Source organism: Danio rerio, chromosome 4 (genome assembly GCF_049306965.1).
Source record: "Danio rerio strain Tuebingen ecotype United States chromosome 4, GRCz12tu, whole genome shotgun sequence".
NCBI lineage: Eukaryota > Metazoa > Chordata > Actinopteri > Cypriniformes > Danionidae > Danio > Danio rerio.
This window is the reverse complement of record NC_133179.1, coordinates 50369650-50383180: the sequence shown is the minus strand read 5'-3', so window position 1 is coordinate 50383180 and position 13531 is coordinate 50369650. Positions and strand designations below refer to the sequence as shown.

Sequence of the window (13531 nt, the reverse complement as noted above, 5' to 3'; positions counted from 1 at the left end):
TCTGGGATTTGCAGACCCAAAGCTTCCTTATGTTCTGCATACTGACGCCAGTACCACTGGGCTTGGGGCAGCCTTATACCAGAAACAAGAGGGACAAATGCGGGTCATTGCTTTTGCAAGCAGAGGGTTGACAAGAAGTGAAAGCCGGTATCCAGCTCACAAGCTAGAATTTCTAGCTCTTAAATGGGCAGTCACATCTAAATTCAGTGACTATTTGTATGGAACAGAATTTGTGGTCGTAACTGATAGCAACCCTTTAACTTACATTCTGACATCTGCAAAGCTTGATGCTACCAGTTATCGCTGGTTGTCAAGTCTGTCCACTTACAATTTCAAGCTCCAGTATAGGGCTGGAAGTCAAAACTGTGATGCAGATGGCCTTTCAAGACGACCACATGGTGAGCTTTTAGATGACCCTGCATCCCAGAAAGAGAGAGAGAGAATTAAACAGTTTACCCTTCATCATTTAGATGAATTTGGAGTTGAAGATTCTCTTATCCTCCCAGAGGCCATAAAAGCCATCTGTGATCGACATCAGATTGGAAATTCCTCACATAAAAGCAAATTTTCCAACCCTTCCATTGCCCTTGTTGAGTCCTTAGCCCTGCATGCAGATGTATTACCAAATGAGTTTGAACAAGAAAATGAGCATGGTCTTCCAGTCATTCCTTACCTGTCCAACGAAGAGTTAAAGAGACAGCAGAGAATGGATCCTGATCTCAAATTCATTATTGATTGTTTACAGCGGAATGAAAAACCTTCTAGTTCAAAAGACCAGTCGCTTGCTGTTACTCTGTGGATAAGGGAATGGAGCAGATTAGAATTAAGGGATGGATTGCTTTATAGGAAGAAGCAAGATCAGGAAAGCACTCACTATCAATTAGCCTTACCTGTAGCTTTACGTTGAACAGTGTTGAAGAGTCTCCATAATGATATGGGACACATGGGCATGGAGAGGACACTTGACCTTGTCAGGACCAGATTCTTTTGGCCAAAAATGTCATCATCTGTGAAAGAGAAAATTAAGACATGTGAGAGATGTGTACGTAGAAAAGCGTTTCCTGAAAAAGCAGCTGAAATGATGAACATCAAGACTACCAGACCATTGGAGTTGGTCTGTATGGACTTCTTGTCTTTAGAGCCAGATCAGAGTAACACCAAAGATATATTAGTTATTACAGATCACTTCACCAAATATGCGGTGGCTGTGCCTACCAGAAACCAGAAGGCACAGACTGTGGCTAGATGTTTATGGGAAAACTTTCTAGTACATTATGGATTTCCGGAAAGACTGCACAGTGATCAAGGACGAGATTTTGAGTCAAGCCTCATCAAAGAGCTATGTCTCGTCGCAGGTATACACAAAGTGAGAACTACTCCTTACCACCCAAGAGGAAATCCAGTGGAGAGATTCAATAGGACCCTTCTCCAAATGTTGGGTACTCTTGAAAACAAAAAGAAGTCGTGCTGGAAGGAGTTTGTCAAGCCTTTGGTGCATGCCTACAATTGCACTCGAAATGATGTAACAGGATACACTCCCTATGAACTTATGTTTGGTAGACAGCCCAGGCTGCCAGTCGACTTAGCCTTTGGGTTACCTGTGGATCGTTCTACCAAATCCCACTCTCAGTATGTAAAAGATCTGAAAGAAGGTTTAAGAGAGAGCTATGAAATTGCCATCAAAAACTCTGCAAAAGTAGCCCAACGTAACAAGCGCAGATTTGACAAACATGTCGTTGTTTCTACTCTTGATGTGGGAGATAAAGTCCTTGTGCGAAATTTGAGGCTAAGAGGAAAGAACAAACTGGCAGACAAATGGGAACCAGATGTCTATGTAGTTATCCGTAAAGCTGGAGATCTCCCAGTATATGTAGTCCAGCCTGACGGAAAGACCGGTCCAGTTCGAACTTTACACAGAGACTTACTTCGACCTTGTGGATATTTGTCTGAAAATGAAATTGAAGAAATGAGTCCTCCAAATGTTCAACGTAAGCCCAGAACTAGGTCTAGCTCTGCTCTAGAATATGCTCCCAAAGAACATCAAATGAGTGATCAGTCAGAATCTGAGGATGACTCTCTATATATTAGAAATGCAGGACGCCAGTTGGAATCCATTACAACGACTGTGTTACCTTCATCACAAAGTCCAGTGCTTGTAAGGAACTTACCTGGCATAGAGCCCATTGAACCACTCCCTGTCGTGGTGAACCCTGAAAAAGAAACCTTACCTGATTCCAGACTAGAAGAAGACTTAACAGAAAATCAAAGAGATGATGTCAATGAGAATTTCTTACCTGTGCTGAACCCTGCTGATATTGACCCCAAAGAAATTGAACCTGAAAGAAGTGGAAATAGTGTTGAAGGACAGATCCATAGAAGGGCGCTTGAATTAGATCCTGTTGATGTATCCCATTCTAATGATCAAAATCCACATGTCAGAAATGTTTCAATTAACCAGCCAATAGTGGATGAAGACCTAGATACTAGTGGCCCTAGACGCTCAAAAAGGCAATGTAGACCTCCTAATAAGCTTGAGTATCATAAACTAGGAAATCCCTTGACACTAGTCATTCAGTCCTTACTACAAGGTCTGAGTTCTGCCTTTACCACATCGTTAGAAGAACCCATACTCACTAGAGATCCGCCCTTTGATGTGCCAGACCCTTTTCCAGTTGCAGTGACAACCCAACCCCGTACATGCCCGAGGACGTGCCTGAATTCAGGGGGGGAATGTGTAACCCAGGTTACTAGTGGGTAGTATACAGCAATAGAGCAAATAGAAAGATAAGGAAAAAACATTGGCAGAATACTCGATTAAATAATATACATTAAAATTATTTACTTATATAAATAATTTATAATAGAGTATTATACAGCATTCAAGGGAATAGTGCTTTAGAATGACATCATCGTGCCTTACACTATAGCAGCAGATCAGCTTTCCAAACAATAACAAATCTCGCTTGTCTGTTAGCTTGTGTTTACCGTTGCTATGGTGATTCAGTGTTCGCAAGGGAAAGCAGAGATGTAAGTTGTTATATTAATAACAGCAGAAAACTATTAGATTTACATCTTTTAATGTTTTAATGCGTATTAACTGTAAAAATTGACTATTAATAAGATGCTGACATTATTTCAATCATATATTTTTAATGAAGGATTGAGAGAAGAAAAAAAACAAGATTTGTCTCTGAGAGTGAAATCTGCACACGAGTGCCACCTGGAGTTTTCCTATTTGTTTCGTTTTGATTTTGAATGATTTCCTTGGTGAGTTCATGTTTTATTTAATTATTATTGTATTCATTATAACATGATTTAAACTAGTGTCGAAAAATGTGTTTCATTAATTAACCATTTGTTTGGTCTAGTAAAAACAAAGTATTATACAGAGTATTATACAAGTGATTGTGTAAAGTTTAAGTAAAATAGTAAAATGCTGTCATTTGTAAAAAGAAAATGCCAAATAGGAGAGAGAAATAGGAAAAACACAGAAATTCAGCAGAGAGAAGCATATACATGGTTATTTACTGTTGCTGTTTATTTAGAAATGTGTTTAGCTGAGATAATGCATACACTGTAAAATGCTAATGGTTTCTTTGGCCTTGTGTTTTCAAGGCCAGGTTTTTTTTTTTTTGTTTGGTTTTGTTCGTCTGTGCATCTTCTTCTGGTTTTTCATCGGTGAGATGTTCTATTGACGTCAGTTGCTGGATGTGATCTGCTCTGGATTCGAATTAATTGAAGTTTGAACTCTTTTCTGGATTTGGATTGTCTCAACTTCCATCGGCGTGTCTAATTGTGGAGTTGGACTGGCGAGCCTCCCATTGAGTGGATTCTTTGGATACACCTGTTGAAAAGATACAAAGTAAAACCTATTCAGCGTCATGGTAGGAGTGTAAATTTACAACACACTCACAAGTGCAACATCCTGGATCTCTGGAACTGAATTTGCAACCTAGTTGTTTTGCAAAAGAATCTTTTTGAAAGTTTATCACCTTTACTGGACTTTTGGAACATTTTGAAATGTTTTAACTGAATGTTTTATTTTCATTTTTATTTTATTTGTACATTGTTCATTTAGAGTGTTCATTCGTTGAAATTTTTGAATCTTTATAGAGAGAGGTTAACTGATTTAAGAAGGGAAATCTTGATTATATGTTAAATAATAATACAATTTTAATATTGTATTATTAACTTACACTTGCAAACCTTTAATATAGTACTGTTATTAGCATATTAATATTATATTATTGTTATAATAGTAACCAAAATATAATATTAGCCTTAACAATAGAAAAACAGAAAAACAACAATATTAACTTACCTTATTAGTGATATAGCCTGTGAAGAAAGAGAAGTGTTATTAGAGAGTGTAAATAAGATTGAGGTCATTAGATAAGTGTGAAAAAACCTAGAATTTGTTTTATTTATTTATTTTTATTTATTTATTTATTTTATATTTCTGTGAACATTTTACAATACAATCTTTTAATATTCTTACCTCTGTGTCCGAGTCCTTCACTGTTGTTGTATCTTCTCTCTCTTTGGAGGAATTTAGACTTCTGAGCATCTGGTCCATTGATTAAATCTTATAATACATTTGTCTACCGAGGGTTACACAGGTAAACAATATATTTTATTATTTAATGCACACCGCTTGCAGGCTGTGTCTGTGCATGTGTGTGCTCTCTCCACTCCCGACTGCTCCTCCTGTTCTCCTTAAGAAGGGAGTCTCTCCGGCCCAATCACTAGAAAGACAGGTGTTATTTATCATTTCTAATTGACCTGCTGATTAGCCGCCGGGCTCCTAGCATGCTCTCCCCCCTTATTGGGTGTTCGATCACGCTTACATCTCCATATACTCTCCCAGATACCTTACCTCCACTCGCCCAATTGCACACTTCCGTGGGTTGGCCGTGAGCCCGGCCCGTCTCAGAGCTGACAATACCGCTCTCAGATGTTGCATATGCCGCTGCCAATACTGTAAATGATGATGTAGTCTAAATAAGCAGCGGCATATGCTGTGTGAGGGCCGAGTATTTTATACATTAGGTGCTGAAACGTCGCCGGTGCCCTGAACAGCCCGAACGGAAGCATCACAAATTGGTGCAATCCAAACGGCGTAGTGAAGGCTGTTTTTTTCGCGGGATATTGGAGATAAGGGGATCTGCCAATAGTCCTTTGTTAAATCCAATGTCGAGTAATATTGAGCAGCACCTAACCGGTCGAGCAACTCGTCAATACGCGGCATTGGTTAAGCGTCAAATTTCGACACACCATTCACCTTGCGATAATCCACACAGAACCGGACCGAGCCGTCCGTCTTAGGTACTAAGACAATCGGGCTGGCCCAGTCGCTGTGGGATTCTTCTACTACTCCCATTGTCAACATATTACTCAATTCTTCCTGAATCACTTTTTTCTTGTGTTCAGTTAGGCAATACGGCCAGGTCCTAACGACCACGCCCGGTTCAGTCTCGATATGGTGCTGGATCAGGTTAGTACGACCAGGCAGGGGCGAAAACACGTCTGAGTACTCACGTTGGAGGTGCCGGATGTCGAGGAGCTGGCTTGCTGAGAGATGATCGCCCCCCGTAACCAGAGCGTTCGACCACCTCGTAATCGATATTACTGACTCATCGTGTGACCACAAACGGCCCTTGCCACTTGGCGATTAATTTAGAGCTGGAAGTGGGTAGCAGTACAAGTACTTTATCTCCCTGTGAAAAGTTTAGTGCCCTTATCATATCGCCGGCATTGGTCATCCTAGGCCTTAAGCAAATTCTCTGTAGAGAGCCGCCCCAGTATGTGGAGTTTTGCTCTAAGGTCCAGGATATATTGAATTTCATTTTTACTTTTTGAAGGCTCGTCCTCCCAAGCCTCTCTAACGACATCCAAAACCCCTCTGGGCTGTCTGCCGTAGAGAAGCTTGAATAGGGAAAACCCCGTGGAGGCTTGGGGAACCTCCCGCACAGCAAATAATAAAGGCTCCAACCACTTATCCCAATTTTTCACATCCTCCTGAACAAATTTACAGATCATTGATTTAAGCGTGAGATTAAATCTTTCCACCAGCCCGTCTGTTTGTGGGTGATAGACGCTGGTGTGAATAGATTTAACGCCCATTAATCTGTAAAGCTCGCGCATCGTGCGTGACATGAACGCGGTGCCTTGATCCGTGAGAATCTCCTTGGCGATTCCTACTCGGAGGATTATCCGAAACAGCGCCTCCGCAACACTCTTTGCTGAGATGTTACGGAGCGCCACTGCTTCCGGGTATCGGGTTGCATAATCCAACAGAACTAATGCAAATCGGTGCCCACATGCGGATCGCTCTAATGGCCAAGCTCCAAAGATCCATACCAATTCTCTCGAAGGGGATCTCCATAATTGGTAATGGGCGCAACGGCGCTTTTGTGGTGGCCGGTGGATTTACCAACTGACATTTACGGCACGCAGAGCACCATCTGCTGACGTCACCGTGAATGCCTGGCCAAAAGAATCGGGTCATGAGGCGATTTAGTGTGGCCGCCTGACCTAAATATCCGACCATAGGATTAGAATGAGCCGCCTGAAAAAGCATTTCCCGGCGGTTCTTTGGTACTAATAACTGGGTTGTATCTTCTTTTGTTTGAGTGTCTTGGGTCACTCGATACACCCTATCATTAATAACCACAAAATACGGGTAGGAGAGGGGTCGATCAGGCTGGAGGATTTTCCTATCAATAACCTGCACTCTTTTGAATGCATTTTTTAGCGTATCTTCACGCGACTGCTCCAGGGGAAAGTCCTTACACTGGGAAATTCCCAGCCCTTCCCCTGAGTCAGCGCGTTACGTCACCGCCTGGGATTCCCCGAGCTGAGCGACACGCCCCCTATCCGGTGATTTCTTCTTCCAAGAAACACCCGCACATAAGACTCCCAATAATCTATTAAATCCAGGCCAATTAGTTCCCAGAATTAGCGGGTGTTTGAGGTGCAGGTTAACTGCTAACTCTACTCTATGCTTTTTCCCTCGAAATTGTGAGGGTGGGCGGCAGATGTCGGAGCAGGCCGGATCTCCTGGGACAGCAGACTCCAGATTTGCTCTCGGTCCTCCCGCTGGGCCTCCATGAGGACTTGGATCATAAAATATTAAATATCCTTTATTTAATGCCTACAAAAACGTATGTGTGATTGTCAGCATGGGACAGTTTGGAGGAGAGAGGGAGGGGGAGGGAAGAGGAGAGGTGAGGTGACGAGTCGGGCTCCAAAGTGACCTGCAGTTTGGCAGTATTTCCAGTTTCGACTGAACAGAAGGGAGATGTCACGTGGTAAATATGAACTAGAGGTCTGCATTAGAGCTGAAAATCTTTGCCCAAACCCGGAGGGGCCCGAAAAAATCAAAATCCATCCCTGCAAAAGGTGAAGCAAATGATGACAAAGTAGTAAAAAAGCAAATTTTGACGGCGGTCAAAACAAAACAATCCTACCAGCCAGATCAGAACTCTGCATCTCGGCCTGTAGGATTAGCAGTGAAACGGTGTTTAGTGCTGCTGGACCCCATGAAAGCAGGACTGCGCTAAAGCTTGTGGATTTAATAATGTTCCTCCACAAAAACACGTAGCCTAATCTTGGTGAGTAAAGGATTTTTAAATTATAAATGAATATTAATAAAACCATATAACCATAATGTAGACAGAGTATACAGGCTTGGCAATATTCTTTCAAAATTCAGCTTCACCTTAATGCCAGATTGTGAAGAGAAGTGGCAAAACAAATCTTGCACAGCCTTTATCTTAATTTCGTTATTGCCAAAATACCCGTCATCATTTAGAGTTTATTTTAATTTGATTTGTTAAGCAAGATTTCTTTTCATTGGTGTTGGCCAATTTAATGGCTAAGGGTATGTATACCTAAGTTACAGAGGACGTACTTTATTTTTTTGTTCCAACTTCCTAGTGGCATATAGTCTACGTTTGTTACGAATAAATTATGCTAAAACATATAAATGACTCATTCTTAAAAAAAAAAAGGCAATAGAGCTGTGTGCATGAGCACATTTGTATGATGTCGTCTGTAAACGGGTTCGGGCTTTATAAAGCTGTCAGTCAAAATGTACTTGTCAGACTCAGGCTTCATCGTGCTTAATTTTTATAGCCCGATTACAGCTCTCTGCATTCCCGCTGCTGTAAATCATTATTGAATTTTCTGAATAAATCATTATAATTATTATTGAACTGAATTGAATTGAGAGAGAGAGAGGGAGAGAGCGGTGCTGTGCATCGATTGGCGCGCTCTCTCTCTTTCTCTCTCTCTCTCTCTGTGTGTGTGTGTGTGTGTGTGTGTGTCTGCGTGCGAATGAGAGGAGTGTCCCGCACAGAAGAATACAAACAAGACAAACAGGTGACCGCGAGCCTAAGGTCGCATATAAGGTATTCAGTTTCTGAATGGTTTAGGCACAAGCTAACAGTTTAGTAATGCTGTCTGAGCCTTACGTCATAATTTTTTTTATTTCGCCCTTAATACCGGATACCAGGGTAATATATGGAGGCGGTTTGACGGTATCAAAATTTAGATACCGTCCAAGCCTTCTTGGAAACGCTGTTCCTGGATGTTCTTCAGTTCCACTAGCGTCTCATGTTGTTGTTGGTGGAAGACCGAAAGGGCCTGGATAGCTTCCGCAAATGGAGTGATGGAGTGGTCATTCTGGCAGTGAGTCATATTGATAAGACACAGATTTGAAAGCTGTAAATGGCCTATTTTATTCATTTATAATCATAATTATGACAAAATGTTTTTTCTAAAATTTGTAAAGCAGACAGGGAATACTTGTTCATTCTGTGCCTAACTTGTAAACACATCAGAAAAAAAAGGTCTGGGGTAACAGCTGAACAAACAGCTGAATATTTGCCTCACAGACATGAGACATAACTGTACAGCATCGTCATAAAGGCTGGAATGTGCACCTTTCCCTTGCTGTTGGGTCATTTTTATCCATTCTGTGGTGATTTTGAGGCTTAATTTGGCCAAACCTCAATTCAATCTGGGCAAATTTACTTTTCGTTATATTCATGGTTTTCTTCTTTTGGCCTCTATTATAACAACATTTTTTTGATTGCAAAGCCATGACAGCATATAATCATTCATTTATGATTGTTGGGGTTTTCTGTGATGACAGTCAACATTGTTTCATTGGTCTTCACCCATGGCATGGCAAAAAAGGAAATGGGTGAGAGTATAAAGGAAGAGGATTCTCATTTTGTGTCTCTTGTTTTGTTTTCTCCCCGTAGTTAGTGCTGAGGGATTTGTGTTTCATTGTGTTTATTGTTATATTGTTTTTTTTTGTTGTTGATACTGCTGTTTGTGTGTGAAAAGTACAAAGTATTTATTATAATTTATATTATTATTTTTGACTAAGACAAACCTTTCCTGGTTCTCACTGTTTGTTATTTAATTTATTTGTTTATTTATTTGTTTATTTTAGAGATGCACAGATGTATCGAACAACCGGTATCAGTCGATATAAGCTTTTTCCCCCGCAATCGGACGATTTTTTAAAAAATATTCGATGATCAGTGCCGATATATCCTGTCAATGAAGTTGGGTGGGAATGTGATGCGGTGTGTGTAAAGATGTCTCTTGTCTGGAATTACTTTGAAGTAGGTCACAATGAGGACAAAACTGCAATTTGTAAGCTACGCACAGCAAAAATTTAGCGAGGTGGAACTTCAGTTAAACATTTTAACACAACTAATTTGATTACACACCTTAAATGCTGATTTGCAAAGGAATATGAAGAGCTCCTTAAAGCTAAAGCAGAGGCCGCTTTAGCTGCAAAAGTTAAATGCCAAACTCCCTCTATCACGCAAGTTTTTGACAGCGCCTGAAAATTAAAATCTGACAGCACGAAAGCGAGTGAAATTACTCACAAAGTAATTAAATTTATTACGCTTGACGACCAGCCATTCTCTGTAGAAGAAGACACTGGATTTCAGTGACTGGTAAGACATCTTGAGCCTCGATACACTTTATCAAGTCTGCGTTATTTCGTTGACATCTGCTTACCGGAGATATACAGCCACGTGGCTGATCACGCTCACAAGCTGCTTCATAACGACTCTGCGATGAGTTTCACCAGATATTTGGTCTTCAGATGTAAGCCCTACTAGTATGCTTGGTGTCACTGCGCAGTGGATTGATTGTGATTTTAAACTTAAAGTCTTGCTTCATTTACAAGAATTTACCGGATCTCACACTGCAATGCCGATCTCTTAAGCTTTCACTGATATTTTACGAAAATGAAAAATTGACAGATCAAGAGTGCACGCTGTGGTGGAACAAGGCTAAAGCCATGACGGACCGTGAGATTATGAGTTTGCCCTGCATGGTGCATTCCCTCCAGTTGGCTGTCAACGAAGGCATTTTAAGCCAAAGAAGTGTGACAGAATTGGTCTGTATGCGCCGAAAGATTGTTGGTCACTTTAAGCACTAACAGCTTGCTTCTTCACGTATACAGTCTGTTCAGTCACAATAGAGCTTATGCTGCAGATTACGAGCTACCAGTCACTCTCACTGTGCAGCTGTGGGCACTGATGGAAAGCGTTATTGCACTTCTCTCCTTTTGAACAAATAACTAAAGAGATTAGCAAAGAGGATGCGTCTGCTGCTGATATTATCCCCCTTCTCGAGACTCTAAAAAGGTTACTCATCAAGGAATGCGACAGTGTACCCGGAGTTAAAACAATGAAAAAAGCATTGCTGGATTCAGTGCAAGAACACTTCAGAAACACCACTTAAAACCACATTTGCAGTATCGCAACCATCCTTGACTCGCAATATAAGAACAAGTTTTTTTTTTTTTAAACTGACATGAAACGGCAGATGCATGACTTAATAGTTGAGGGGATTAAAAAACTCGGACATCCTAGAGACAGGGACATGTGTACAGAATCTAGAAGGTAAGTTCAATATAAAATATAATAATAAGCTATAAAATAGGCTTTTCAGTCATTCTCGTTTTTAACACATCTGAATTTTTTAGATATCATTCAACAAAAGAGGGCTCACATAGAAGCAAAAGAATCTTCAACAGAATCTATATCTGCTATATTCAATGAAATAGTTTATGTAAAAGGAATTGTGGTGGAGAATGCGAGTGTGTCAACGCAAGTTAGCATTTAACTAGCAGAGCCACTGGTTCCCAGGCACGAGAGCGCACTAACGTACTAGGTTGCTAATCAGGCCCGTCTGCCAGAAGTTGTACAACTCGCAAAAAAATACCTGTCCGCTCCTTGTACGAATGTCGATAGTGAAAGAACTTTTAGCTCACTCAGGTGAAAAAAAACATATAAATTAAATGAAACTAAAATTCAGTTAAATACCCGCAAATACATTTTTACTACATTGTTATTTTTTTTGTGTTTAATAAAAGTTTGATGGTTTTACACTATAAATACACTAATTAAAAGTATGTTTATACTTCAGTAGGACTTTAGTACACTTGACAAAAGAATACCGAATACCAGTAATACTTGAATAAATTTTTTTGTGTACTACAATAAAGTACACTACAGAAAAAACATCCAAAAGACTTTTATTAGTGTGTTTTTCAAAAGTGTGCTTTAAATGCTTTAAACATTAGTTGATTTTAGTACACTGTTTACATACTAATCCTAAGTTTAAAATAAGTTAATATATAAAAAAATCTAATAGTAATGTATTGTAGTAGAAGTACATTTTCCTAAAAATTACAACATTTACAACTTAAAAATATGATTGGCAGAATTGTAGAAATGCTGGATTAAGATCATCTAGGGCACAGGTGTCAAACTCAGTTCCAAAAGGGCCGCAGCTCTGCACAGTTTACTTCCAACCTTAATTAAACACACCTGATCAAACTAATTGAGTCCTTCAGGCTTGTTTGAAACCTACAGGTAAGTGTGTTGGAGCAGGGTTGGAACTAAACTGTGCAGGGCTTCGGCCCTCAAGGGATTGAGTTTGACACCCTTGATCTAGGGGGTCGAACCGAGATCGCAATCTTTTTTCGATTAATTGTGCATGTGCTCTAATATTTGCTGTACCTAGTACTTAGTATGATTATAATTGTCATGTTTGAATAGATTACCATTAATGACAAAATGACAGTTTTATTTTTATTTATTTTATTTGTTTGTTTGTTTGTTTGTTTGCTTTTGCAACAAGGTTATTGTTGTAAAAAAAATGTTAAATGTTGTATTTCAATGTGTACAAACTGAAAACGAAAAATAAAAATATTATGGAAAAAAATAGATAAGAACAAAAATATTAACATATTACACTTGTAACATTGTAAGTCAGATGTTAAAAAACAGAAAAAAACAACAACTAGGCAGCACACTCAGGGCTGCAAGATGGATTTAATTTAGAGTTCTTATTATTAAAATACATCTGAATGAGGATCAAATGACTGAGTTGGTCTTTGAGAATGAAAACCAACCTGTTTGTTCTTGCAGATCTTCCTGTTTGACTGTGAATGTTTCTTCAATCTTCAGATCTTCACTCTCCTCTTTAATAAACGCCATCTTTATAACCCAGCCGGCACACGACCGACCTTCAACGTTGAAATATGGTTGAAATAAGGTCAGATGTGTTTTGAACGTTGAAATAATGTTGATAGAACGTTTAATGTTGAACGGTTGAAAAACAGCCTGCATATGACAAGGCTTCAACGTTGAAATGTGGTTGAAAATACGTCAGTTGTTGCTATAATGTTGAAACGATGTTGAATGATAAATGGTTGAAAAAAGTTACAGAAATCCTTGTACAAATCAACGTTGACATTTTTTTATCATGGTCTGTATGTTGAATTAACGTCATGGCTTCACCCAATATTCAACATGTTTGGTTACCATGGTATCGGAGGACTCGGCGCACGCGGCCACGCGCAGCGCTTCACTTCACTTAATTACGAACACCTGACCTGCAGTGCAGCAGAATTCAGAGGTAAGCGTGTTTTTAGATGCTTTAAAGTTTTATTTACCCCCCGATTTTGTTTTACACACATCTTAAATGTGACTTGGTGTAGTGTTTCGAATTTTGAAGCATTTAAAACTTTCCAGTTTGTTTTTAGTCTTGTTTGCGCTCCGGTGACGCAGCTAACCTCGAGGTAATGTCACATGTTTAACGTTAGTCTAAATGAGCGTTTTTATGGCAAATTCAAAGCGATAAACTCCAAACGCAGTTTAAAGTTACTGAGCAACGTTATAAAACAATATCCATTTTATACGCTGTATTATTAGTGTTATTATTACAAAGTGAACTGCTGTCGTTTCACTGTTGTTGTTGTTTTTGCTTTTAGACATGTAACTTACTCCAGAGACTCACTAACTTGCACAGCATTGAATGGAAAAGGCTTTGTCCATGTAAGTTTACTTTACCTTTAACTAAGCTATCTGTTAAATCTTCTTAGTGCTTTGGTTAACCAAAAGCATGGTGATATTCTCTTTCTAATATGTTTGTTTATTGATTGTTAGGCTATGTTGTTATATTATATTGTTATATTGATATTATTATT

General features: G+C 39.5%; 1 long non-coding RNA gene across 1 annotated transcript; it reads right to left on the bottom strand.

Moving 5' to 3' along the window:
• Positions 1-3792: 3792 nt before the first annotated feature.
• On the bottom strand, positions 3793-4442 carry LOC141381713 (uncharacterized). The gene is made up of 2 exons (XR_012402338.1): positions 4322-4442; positions 3793-3844 (listed from the first exon to the last, which is right to left on the bottom strand). It is a non-coding gene; the product is annotated as an uncharacterized lncRNA (long non-coding RNA).
• Between the last annotated feature and the right edge of the window lie 9089 nt (positions 4443-13531).